The sequence below is a fragment of the Delphinapterus leucas genome, chromosome 1 (assembly GCF_059928025.1).
Source record: "Delphinapterus leucas isolate spDelLeu-1000000601 "Yukka" chromosome 1, BTC_Dleu_Yukka2, whole genome shotgun sequence".
In the NCBI taxonomy this organism is placed as follows: Eukaryota; Metazoa; Chordata; class Mammalia; order Artiodactyla; family Monodontidae; genus Delphinapterus; species Delphinapterus leucas.
In genome coordinates this window covers 75,143,369-75,155,680 of record NC_143129.1, presented here as the reverse complement: position 1 = coordinate 75,155,680, position 12,312 = coordinate 75,143,369, and positions in this window count along the sequence as shown.

Below are 12,312 nucleotides of genomic sequence, written 5' to 3'. Positions count from 1 at the left end.
TATGCAGCAGCTTGGGAAACAGCTGAAATAAAAATGGGATGGGAATGAAAGAATTCTAGGGGTAGGTGGACCCAGCTGGCAGTATAGGACCAGTTGAAGTAAACTGGGCATAGTTTGTGCAGTAATCAAGGCTCATGAAAGTCCTTATATATAGAACTGACTTTCTCTGAAGTTTTCAGAAATAAATCAATAATAAAACCTCATTTTATTTGTATGATCTAAAAAACAACTCTAGGACAAGAGCAGAATGACTCTAACCAGTACATCAGAGTGTTATGAGCTTATGGAGAGCCTCCCACTCAATTCCTAGACCACAGTTCTGAGGCTCTGGTATAAAGGAAAGTCTCCTGCTATGATACTATGACCCATGGAAAAAGAAAGCTTTTATGGTAGGAATACCAAGCAAAAGCCAATGGATCCTACCCTGTCTTCTGTAATAAACAAAGGCAAAGCTGATTTCTGGGTCAAATTGAAGATTAGTACCACCATTAAAGAGTTCAAAGATGCAAATATGTTGATTCCTATTAATTTCTACTCAAATTCCTGGTAGAACTAATACTAAGTCTGATGGGTTTTAAAGAAGGCTAGTGGAACTTACAAAAATTAACTTCAAATGGATTAAAGACTTAAAGATCTGAAATCATAAAACTCCAAGAAGAAAACATAGGGGGATAGCTCCTTGATATTGGTATTGGCAATAATTTTTTTGGATATGACAGCAAAAGTACAAGCAACAGAAGCAAAAACAAAATGAGACTAAACCAGAGTAAAAAGTTTTTGCACAGTGAAAGAAAGCATCAAAATGAAAAGGCCACCTACAGAATGGGAGAATATATTTTCAAATCATGTATCCAATAAGGAGTTAATATCCAAAATATATAAAAAACTCACATAACTCAACAGCCGAAAAAGAAAACACATGCACACACACAAATTTTAAAATGGGCAAAGGACTTGAATTTTTCCAAAACAGATACTCATGTCCAACATGTTTATGAAAAGGTGCTCAACATCACTCATCATCAGGGAAATGCAAGTCAACCATAAGGAGTTATCAGCTCATACCTGTTAGGATGCCTTTTATCAAAAAGACAAGAAATAAATCTTAGCAAGGGTGTGGAGAAAAGGGAACCTTTGTGTACTGTTGATGGAACTGTAAGTTGGTACAGCCTCTATGGAAAACAGTATGGAGGTTCCGCAAAAAATAAAAAATAGAGCTACCCCGGGCTTCCCTGGTGGCACAGTGGTTGAGAGTCCGCCTGCCGATGCAGGGGACACGGGTTCGTGCCGCCGTCCAGGAAGATCCCACATGCCACGGAGCAGCTGGGCCAGTGAGCCATGGCCACTGAGTCTGCGCGTCCGGAGCCTGTGCTCCGCAACAGGAGAGGCCACAACTGTGAGAGGCCCACGTACCGCAAAAATAAATAAAGAACTACCATATGATCCAGCAATTCCACTTCTGGGTATATATCCAAAGGAAACAAAATGAGTTCTCAAAGAGATGTCCCATTTTCTTTGCAGCATTATTCACAACAGCTAAGATACAAAAACAACCTAAGTGTCCATCAATAGATAAATGGATAAAGAAGATGTGGTATATACATACAATGGAATCATTCAGTCATGGGAAAGAAGTAAATCCTGCCAGTTACAACAACATGGATGAATTGGAGGACATTATCCTAAGTGAAATAAGTCAGACAGAGAAAGACAAACTGCACAATCTCACTTAAATGTGAAATCTTTAGAAATAAATAAATCAAACTCATGGAATCCAAAAATGATCATTACCAGGGCCTGAAGGATCAGGGGGGGAAGAGCCACAAACAAAGGGGCACAAACCCTCAGTCATAAGACAAGTTAGTCCTGGGGACCTAGTGTATAGCTTGGTGACTATAGTTAATACTGTACCCTATTCTTGAAATTTACTAAGAATAGATCTTAAGCATTCTCACCACACACACACAAAGATACCACATGAGGTGATGGATGTGCTAATTAACCTGATTGTGGTAATCATTTCACATTATACACTCTAAATATGTATAATTTTATTTGTCAATTTATCCAATAAAACTGGGAGAGAGGGCAAAGAATACTGGTGAAATATTTCAAACTTAAAGAAACAGTCACTCCATTGTGGCTGCTATCTGTATACCCAGATACCACAAATGGCCAATGCATCTTTGCAGTTTTAATACATAGATAACACAGAAGCAATTTGTCATTTGTTCCTGCATGACATATATAACTTTCACCTTTGGAATGCCGTTTGACACCATTTAATCTACAGGGGCCTTAACTATCTCATTATCCCTTAGGACTTCACACCAGCTCACTACATTAGCAATGTCATGCTGATAGGTCCTTGAAATAAGTAGCAAGTACCTTCCATGTTTTAGTAAGGCCTACATGGTGAATCGCACAAAAATAGAGAAAGATGTGTCATTTCAGAGTGGACCATTCAGGAAGAGCCCAGAAAATACTTGCGCCATACATAGTTTTTATGGGACTTCCCCACTGCAGACAAGATTCTCAACAGAGTCAAGAGAACATTTTATTGCTGTCAATCACCTTCCTTCTCTGGCCAGCCCAGTCCTCCCTAAGTGGACTAATAAATTATGAGGCCGTGATGACCAGGGCAGAAGATATATATGGGCTCAATAGCATGGACTTCACTCACCAAGTCTAACTTGGTTACTCCAATGCTGAACTCCCAACTCTCAAGTGGAAACTGACATTATCCTCCATCATAAATGGGGTAGCAATTTATCCTCAAAAAACAGACATATTAGGGATTTGGATTTGTTTCCCTGCTCATCACACAACTGCAAGCACCACCTTTGGTGGATATACTAAATCTCTTATGCACTATTATGGTGTCCTACATAATAATGCCTCTGATTGAGGGACACACTTCACAATGGAAGTGAGGCAATAATCTGATGCCCATGGAAGGAACCGGCCAAATCATTTTCCTATTAGTTTTGACTTATGATGGGCTTTCACAATGATATATACTTCTTGTGGTTCCTGCAGGAATTTTTTAAATTATCTTTTCATTTTTGTGTAAAATGTGACAAATGATTAAAAGTTTAAAAATGATATCACCATATTATTAAATATTGCATTTAAGATTCATTTTTATACAATCGTTAATAATTCATGATACAAAAAGACTTTCACATTTAACAAGTGACATGCTATTTAATTTGTTTTAAGATAGATATGAATATCTAACTGCATTATACATATTAAAAATTGATATTATATCATGTTTGATTTGGAACCCAAATGTAGCTCTCTGTCAATAACACATTGTTGGGTAAAATCATGACAGATTTTCTCTTAATGTACTACATAAGGGTTTTAATTAGCTGAATGCCACTTAAAGCTTTGGTAAGATCATCTTGAGGTAAATTTGCTGAATTAATGTCGTTAACTCATATTTCAACATCAAGCTTCATCTCTTGCACTTTTTAACTGTCCATTATGGGTATTAATTAACTAACAAGCACCTATAAAGCATATCATTTAAAACTATATAGTGGCCAAAACCATGAAGCAGGTTTTGAGGACACTGACCTGATTGCCATTAACCACAGAGATGCCCGCTCCATATATACTCAAAGGTACCAAAACTGTTCCATTTCCAAAAGGAAAACTAGACAATGTTAAATATTTTAATAAATACTTAAGTAAATACTATTACTATGGCTAACAACACAGACCTTCTTGGATACATCTTTGAATCCTGGGAGTTTGTGAACCACCAGATGGGAAATGCTAGTGTGTGTACTTTATCACTTAAGACTCAGCCATGATACCAGCTCTGAGACACAAGCTGGGCTGCTACATTACAGATGTTATTAAGCTCTGACAAGGGACCAGATGGATATTCTCACAGCTCCACACTGTCACACGTCTGACAATCAAGGCATGGAAGGGGGAGTGGCACCTCTACCTGTTTACACTTACCTTGACTAACTCCAAAAAGGATTTGAGACAGCTTGCAAAAAATAAAATTTGAGAACATTAGTTCCAAAATAAGTAAACGAGGCAGTTAGGTTTAGGATAAAGGAAAAATAAGGGTAAATAATTGAGTATTCTGGAAATGTTAATACCTAAGGGAAGAATGTTTACACTAGAAAACACAGTAAAGGTCAATTCTATCTCAATAAAGGTGAAGGGAAAAAAAAATATTCTCCTGATTTGGTACAGAGATAGCCACTAGGCCACTTTGGAATCATCAAGCCACTAAGAGAGGAATCAAAGAAGGAAGTTACCTGGTGTGATTGACTAGCTCCGTGGGAAATGGGGTAGCTACTCTGAAACGGGAACTAAACATTTTAGGGAGTTTTGGAGACTGAAGGAGATCCTGTGACCATACTCCCCTCTCTTTGTCCAAACTCTCCTGATGAAATTAGTGAGACAAGCTGGGATATAGTAAACACTCAACACCAAACATCACATTCAGATTGAATCACATTCACCTGGAGCTGCCACAACACCACGTGCTGCCAGGAAAATTCCTTGTTTTCTTGATCAAGGAAACAAGAGCACGTTAACATTGGGCATATTAAAAGACAACCCAAATCCTTAGAGACAAGAACACCAATGGCTTAGATACCTCAAGAATAAAGATAAGTCCACTACAAGGGGAAAAAAATCACAATAAAATGAGGTCCTAAGACAAACAGAGCACAGAATTGGCAGTCAGAAATCCAAATTCTAGAAAGTCTTGTGACCAATAACAAAAAATGAGGGTTGTGGCTTCCTTCTATTCTTCATTGCTTACTATTTGAACGTAATTATCATCCCTTTTCCTTATCTTTATAAAGAGGAATTAGTTTTTCCTTCTTTTTCCTCCTATTTCCATTGACCATTGTGTATAGAATGTGGTGGTGTTTACGGCATTTACATTGTCATTTTGTACATAGATTGAAGAATTCTGATATGGGAACACAACAAACTGGAGAAATAATGGCACAACCCAAGGAGCCCAAATTTAGGGAGACAGTGGCAGATGATACTTCCTCAAGGTACAGTAAATAGATATGACTCTGGGTTGTCTCCAACAAGTGGGAACAGCGGTGACACCTATATTAGCAAATTCACCACCTGATCACAGCTGATGATGTAGGGGCAGACACAGGACCCAAGCTGAGATGGCAAAATTCTCTCCCAGGAATCTGAAGCTTGGAGTGGAGAGCACAGAGACTGCAATTTGAGTCGCATTAACAGCAAAGACCCACGGAGCAGGTCCACAGACTCTCTGCTGCTGTGGAATACAAGAATGGTCCACTGCCACTGTCCTTTCCCACTTTAATTAACAGTGCCTTCAATTTCTGAGATATTTCAATTCCCTTTCACTAAATTCCTATGTTGTTAATGTCATTTATGCTTTAGAGGGGCTTAAGTGAGAGCTGTGAATTTTACTTCTTACAAATATAACTAGTACAAAGTCAGTAAAATTCTAATCAAATTTTCAACATGATTTTTTATTAAAGCTAATTTTAAAATTCACCTGGCAAACTAAATGCACAAGAACAACTACTGAAATGTGGGAAAGGGAAAAATGATTGGAAGAATTGGCCTGTCAGACATCAAGATATACTACAAAGCCACAGTAATTTAAATACATGTTATTGGTATGATAATGACCAATAGATGAAAGACAGAGTAAGTCCAGAAACAAATGCACTTACAAGTGAATTTAGAAATTTCCCAGTGTTTATGTTTTATGTTTATCTAGGAATGTGTTTCTATCACCTTCATATTTACTGCAAACAAAATTGGGGTTGACAGGTTTTTTTTTCAGCACTGTGTTTCAACCCACTGCCTTCTGTCCTCAGTTATTTTTTTATGAGAAGTTAGCCATTAATTGTACTTTTGTTCCCCTGTATATGATGAGCCATTTTTCTCTTACTGCTTTCAAGATTTTCTTGTCTTTGGCTTTCAACAATTTGACTATGGTGTTCTAGTTGTGGATATTCTTTTGTTTTTTCCTATTGAAATTTGTTGAGTGTCTTCGATCTGTAGATTAGTATTTTCAAAGTTGGGATATTTTCAGTCATTATTTCCTAAAATAGTTTCTTCCCATTTCTTCTAAATACTTTCCTGTTCTTTTCTCTCTTCTATCCTTCAGACTCCCATCAAATGTACATTGGCATGCTTGATATTGTCTCGCCAGTCTCTGAAGGGCTGTTCATTTTTCTTCAATCATGTTCTCTGTTGTTCAGATTAGGTAATTTCTATTTATCTATCTTAGAGTTCATTGATTCTTTTTCTTCATCACACATCTGCTGTAGAGAACCTGTAGTGAATTTTTCCTTTGGATTATTATACTTTTCAACTCTAGAATATAAATTTGCTTATTTTTTAATAATTTCTATCTCTCTCACTGTTTTCATCATACTTTCCTTTAATTCTATAAACACTTTCCTTGAGTTCTTTGATCATATTTATTAAAGCTACTTTGACATCTTTGTTAAATTCAACTTCTGAGGACACTCAGAGAATCTACTGTCAACTCTTTTCCTAACATAAGTACACTTTTGTGTTTCTTTGCCTGCTTCATAATTTTTGTTGAATAATTGACATATTAGGTAATATATTAAAATGAAACTGCATTCTGACTTCCCCACCACCACAGGCTGCTGCTGTTTTTTCTTATTTGTTTACTAACTTGTCTGAACTAAATATGTGTAGTCTACCTAGCAATGTGTGGTAACTTTTATATTTATTCTTGTATTTTTTGCTTTTATAATTTTTTCCTTTTTTTGTTTTTAAGCCTGACTTCCTAAGGGTTACCCCATGTCTGAATAGCTTACCACTCAGACAGATATTGTTCAGGGGTTGTGTTCAAACACCTTGAGCCACTAGGCTTGCTGATGCATCTACGTGTAGGCTGGGGAGCACATTCAAACACCAGGCTGTACTCCGGTTTTCACTGGCTTTTACTTTCCACTAGGTTCTCTTACATCTCCTCTGTATAAGTGTGCAGGCTCCACTGGGCAGGGATGTGCAGGTAGCTTGGACCTACTCCAGTCTCCCGTTAAACTGAGATATACGCAGGCTTTATCAAACCCCCTCTGGCAGTCTCCTGTTCCTGTTTAAATTCCTGGCTAGCCTGCTGGTTGCTCCAAGCAGCAGCACAGCCTCAGGCTAGACAAGACATTGGCCCTCCCTGTCTGCTGCCCACTGAGATCACTGCTGCTATCAAATGAGTCTCTTCTGGCAGTGGAAGCCAGGCTCCTGGGTTCACAGCCGGGTTCATGGCCTGCCAAGAGATCTGAGAGGGCAAAACAGGAAATCCCTGGGCAAGTATGCCACAGACTTATGTCCTTCCTACACAAATTCAGTAGTTTTCATGAATAACAGTTTCTAAGTCTGTTGAATGCTTTTAGTGAATTCAGAGTATTGAAATGGTTATTTTTGACAACTTTGTCCAGCTCCGTAGTTGCTTCTTTAGAGAAAAGATTTCTTAACCTCTTAACCACATCCTGCTGGAGATAGATTTCATCTAAAACTTATTTTTCAACTAAATGTTTTGATTGTAAAACATTTATTAATTACTAATATAGCAGTTGAAATCCAAGTATCAGTAGAAGTGGTTGGAGTGTTTAGGAAACGGAAAACTAGCTAATGTGCTTGACTGATTAATCTGAGTCACTAAATAAATATATGTTTAAACATGTATGTTAAAATATAAGAATAACCATGAGGAACAGAATGCTTAACTTCTAAATTATTAAAGGGTAAATACTAAAATAAAATCTTGTCAATCCAATAAAAGGCAGGAGGGGGAAGAGGGAAATTACACAAAATTCTAAATACCAAACCCAATATCAGTAATCACATGCAATATGATTAGGTAAATCTAATATATTAAAACTTAGAGATTCTCTGATTATGTTAATAAACTAAAGCATGCTGTTCACAGAAACAAACTGCAAACAGAATGACATAATAAAGAAAACAACACCAGCACAGGAAAGGAAATACCAGGCAAATAATAAGACAAAGGAAAACTGGTGCAACACTATTGATATCACATAACATAGAGTTCACACTTTCAAAAGAAGGAAATGGGGATATTTTTTGTAATAGAAATAATGTTAATAACCGACATATTTTATAATAACATTAATAATGTTTTATATTCATATGTATTCAGAAATAATATCAGTCATGAAATTTTATATAACTAGCAAAATAACTTTGATATAAAGTAAAAGTAAGAAGAAATCATAGAACCACAACAAGAAAAAACAAATCCAATGTCTATGGATGGACTATGACACAGCTCTATCTGAAAACAGTAGATTAATTAAAAAAAAAAACATACAAAAGAATAAGGGGGCAGCTTCAAGACGGCGGAGGAGTGAGATGTGGAGTTCGCCTTCCTCCCCACAAATACATCAGAAATACATCTACATGTGGAAAAACTCCTACAGAACACCTACTGAATAGTGGCAGAAGACCTCAGACTTCCCAAAAGGCAAGAAATTCCCCATGTACCTGGGTAGGGCAAAAGAAAAAACAGGGCTAAAAGAATAGGGACGGGACCTGCACCAGTGGGAGGGAGCTGTGAAGGAGGAAAAGTTTTCACACACTAGGAAGCCCCTTCACTGGTGGAGACAGAGGGTGGCGACAGGGAAGCTTCGGAGCCACGGAGGAGAGCACAGCAACAAGGGTGCAGAGGGCAAAGCGGAGAGATTCCCGCACAGAGGATCAGTGCTGACCAGCATTCACCAGCCCGAGAGGCTTGTCTGCTAACCACTGGGACAGGGTAGGGCTGGGAGCTGAGGCTACGGCTTCAGAGGTTAGATCCCAGGGAGAGGACTGGGGTTGGCTGCATGAAGAAAGCCTGAAAAGGGCTAGTGCACCACAGCTAACCAGGAGGGAGTCCGGGAAAAAGTCTGGACCTGCCTAAGAGACAAGAGACCATTGTTTCAGGGTGAGTGAGGAGAGGGGATTCAGAGCACCGCCTAACGAGCTCCAGAGACGGGCGTGAGCCGAGGCTATCAGCGCAGACACCATGGGCATGAAATGCTAAGGCTGCTGCTGCAGACACCAAGAAGCCTGTGTGCAAGCACAGGTCACTATCCACACCTCCCCTCCCGGGAGCCTGTGCAGCCCGCTACTGCCAGGGTCCCGTGACCCAGGGACAACTTACCCAGGAGAACACACGGTGCGCCTCAGGCCGTTGCAACGTCATGCTGGCCTCTGCCACCGCAGGTTCGCCCCGCATTCCGAACCCCGCCCTCCCCCCAACCTGAGTGAGCCAGAACCCCCTAATCAGCTGCTACTTTAACCCCGTCCTGTCTGAGCGAAGAACAGACGCCCTCATGCAACCTACAACCAGAGACGGGGCCAAATCCAAACCTGAACCCCAGGAACTGTGTGAACGAAGAAGAGAAAGGGAACTCTCTCCCAGCAGCCTCAGGAGCAGCGGATTAAATCTCCACAATCAACCTGATGTTCCCTGCATCTGTGGAATACCTGAACAGACAATGAATTATCCCAAACTTGAGGCAGTGAACTTTGGGAGCAACAATATAAATACTTTTTTCCTTTTTCTCTTTTTGTGAGTGTGTATGTGTATGCTTCTTTGTGTGATTTTGTCTGTATAGCTTCGCTTTTACCACTTGTCCTAGGGTTCTGTCTGTCCACTTTCTTTGTTTGTTTGTTTGTTTTTAGTATAGTTCTTAGCACTTGTTATCACTGGTGGATTTGTTTTTTGGTTTGGTTGCTCTCCTTTTTTTTTTTCCTTTTTTTATTACTTTAAAGTTTTTTTATTTTAATAACTTTATATTTTTTTTGTTTCTTTCTTTCTTTTTTTCTCCCTTTTCTTCTGAGCTGTGTGGCTAACAGGGTCTTGCTTCTCTGGCCAGGTATGAGGCCTGTGCCTCTCAGGTGGGAGAGCCAAGTTCCGGACATTGGTCCACCAGAGATTTCCTGGCTCCACATAATATCAAACAGCGAAAACTCTCCCAGAGATCTCCATCTCAATATTAACATCCAGCTCCACTCAACGACCAGCAAGCTACAGTGCTGGACACCCTATGCCAAACAACTAGCAAAACAGGAACACAACCACACACATTATAAGAGAGGCTGGCTAAAATCATAATAAGGTTACAGACACCCCAAACACACCACCAGACACGGTCCCACCCACCAGAAAGACATGATCCAGCCTCATCCTGCAGAACACAGGCACCAGTTCCCTCCACCAGGAAACCTACACAACCCACTGAACAAACCCTACCCACTGGGGGCAGACACCAGAAACAACAGGAATGATGAACCTGCAGCCTACGAAAAGGAGACCCTAAACACAGTGAGTTAAGCAAACTGAGAAGACAGAGAAACACACAGCAGATGAAGGAGCAAGGTAAAAACCCACCAGACCAATAAATGAAGAGGAAACAGGCAGTCTATCTGAAAATGAATTCAGAGTAATGATAGTAAAGATGATCCAAAATCTTGGAAATAAAATGGAGAAAATACAACATTTAACAAGGACCTGGAAGAACTAAAGAGCAAACAATGATGGACAACACAGTAAATGAAATTTAAAATCCTCTAGAAGGAATCAATAGCAGAATAACTGAGGCAGAAGAGCAGATAAGTGACCTGGAATATAAAATAGTGGAAATAACCACCACAGAGCAGAATAAAGAAAAAAGAATGAAAAGATTTGAGGACAGTCTCAGAGACCTCTGGGACAACATTAAATGCACCAACATTCGAATTACAGGGGTCCCAGAAGAAGAAGAGAAAAAGAAAGGGACAGAGAAAATACTTGAAGAGATTATAGTTGAAAACTTCCCTAATATGGGAAAGGAAATAATCGAATCCAGGAAGCATAAAGAGTCCCATACAGGATAAGCCAAGGAGAAACATTCCAAGACACATATTAATCAAACTATCAACAATTAATTACAAAGAAAAAATATTAAAAGCAGCAAGGGAAAAACAACAAATAACATCCAAGGGCATCCCCATAAGGTTAACAGCTGATCTTTCAGCAGAAACTCTGCAAGCTGGAAGGGAGTGGCAGGACATATTTAAAGTGATGAAAGGGAAAAACCTACAACCAAGATTACTCTACCCAGCAAGGATCTCATTCAGATTCGACAGAGAAATCAAAACCTTTACAGACAAGCAAAAGCTAAAAGAATCCAGGACCACCAAACCAGCTTTACAACAAATGCTAAAGGAACTTACCTAGGCAGGAAACACAAAAGAAGGAAAAGACCTACAATAACAAACCCAAAATAATTAAGAAAATGGTAATAAGAACATACATATCAATAACTACCTTAAATGTAAATGGATTAAATGCTCCAACCAAAAGACATAGACTGGCTGAATGGATACAAAAACAAGACCTGTGTATATGCTGTCTACAAAAGATCCACTTCAGACCTCGGGACACATACAGACTGAAAGTGAGAGGATGGAAAAATATATTCCATGCAAATGGAAATCAAAAGAAAGATGGAGTAGCAATTCTCATATCACACAAAATAGACTTCAAAATAAAGACTAATACAAGAGACAAAGAAGGACACTACATAATGATCAAGGGAGCAATCCAAGAAGATATAACAATTGTAAGTATTTATGCACCCAACACAGGAGTACCTCTATACATAATGTAAATGCTAACAGCCATAAAAGGAGAAATTGACAGTAACACAATCATAGTAGGGGACTTTAACACTCCACTTTCACCAATGGACAGATAATCCAAAACGAAAATAAATAAGGAAACACAAGCTTTAAATGATACATTAAACAAGATGGATTTAATTGATATTTATAGGACATTCCATCCGAAAACAACAGAATACACTTTCTTCTCAAGTGTTCATGGAACATTTTCCAGGATAGATCATATCTTGGGTCACAATCAAGCCTTGGTAAATTTAAGAAAACTGAAATCATAGCAAGTATCTTTTCTGACAACAACGCTATGAGACTACATATCAATTACAGGAAAAAATCTGTAAAAAATACAACTACATGGAGGCTAAACAATACACTACTTAATAACCAAGACACCACTGAAGAAATCAAAGAGGAAATCAAAAAATACCTAGAGACAAATGACATTGAAAACACAATGACCCAAAACCTATGGGATGCAGCAAAAGCAGTTCTAAGAGGGAAGTTTATAGCAATACAATCCTACCTCAAGAAACAAGAAACATCTCAAATAAACAACCTAACCTTACACCTAAAGCAATTAGAGAATGAAGAACAACAACAACAAAAAAAAAAAACCCAAAGTTACCA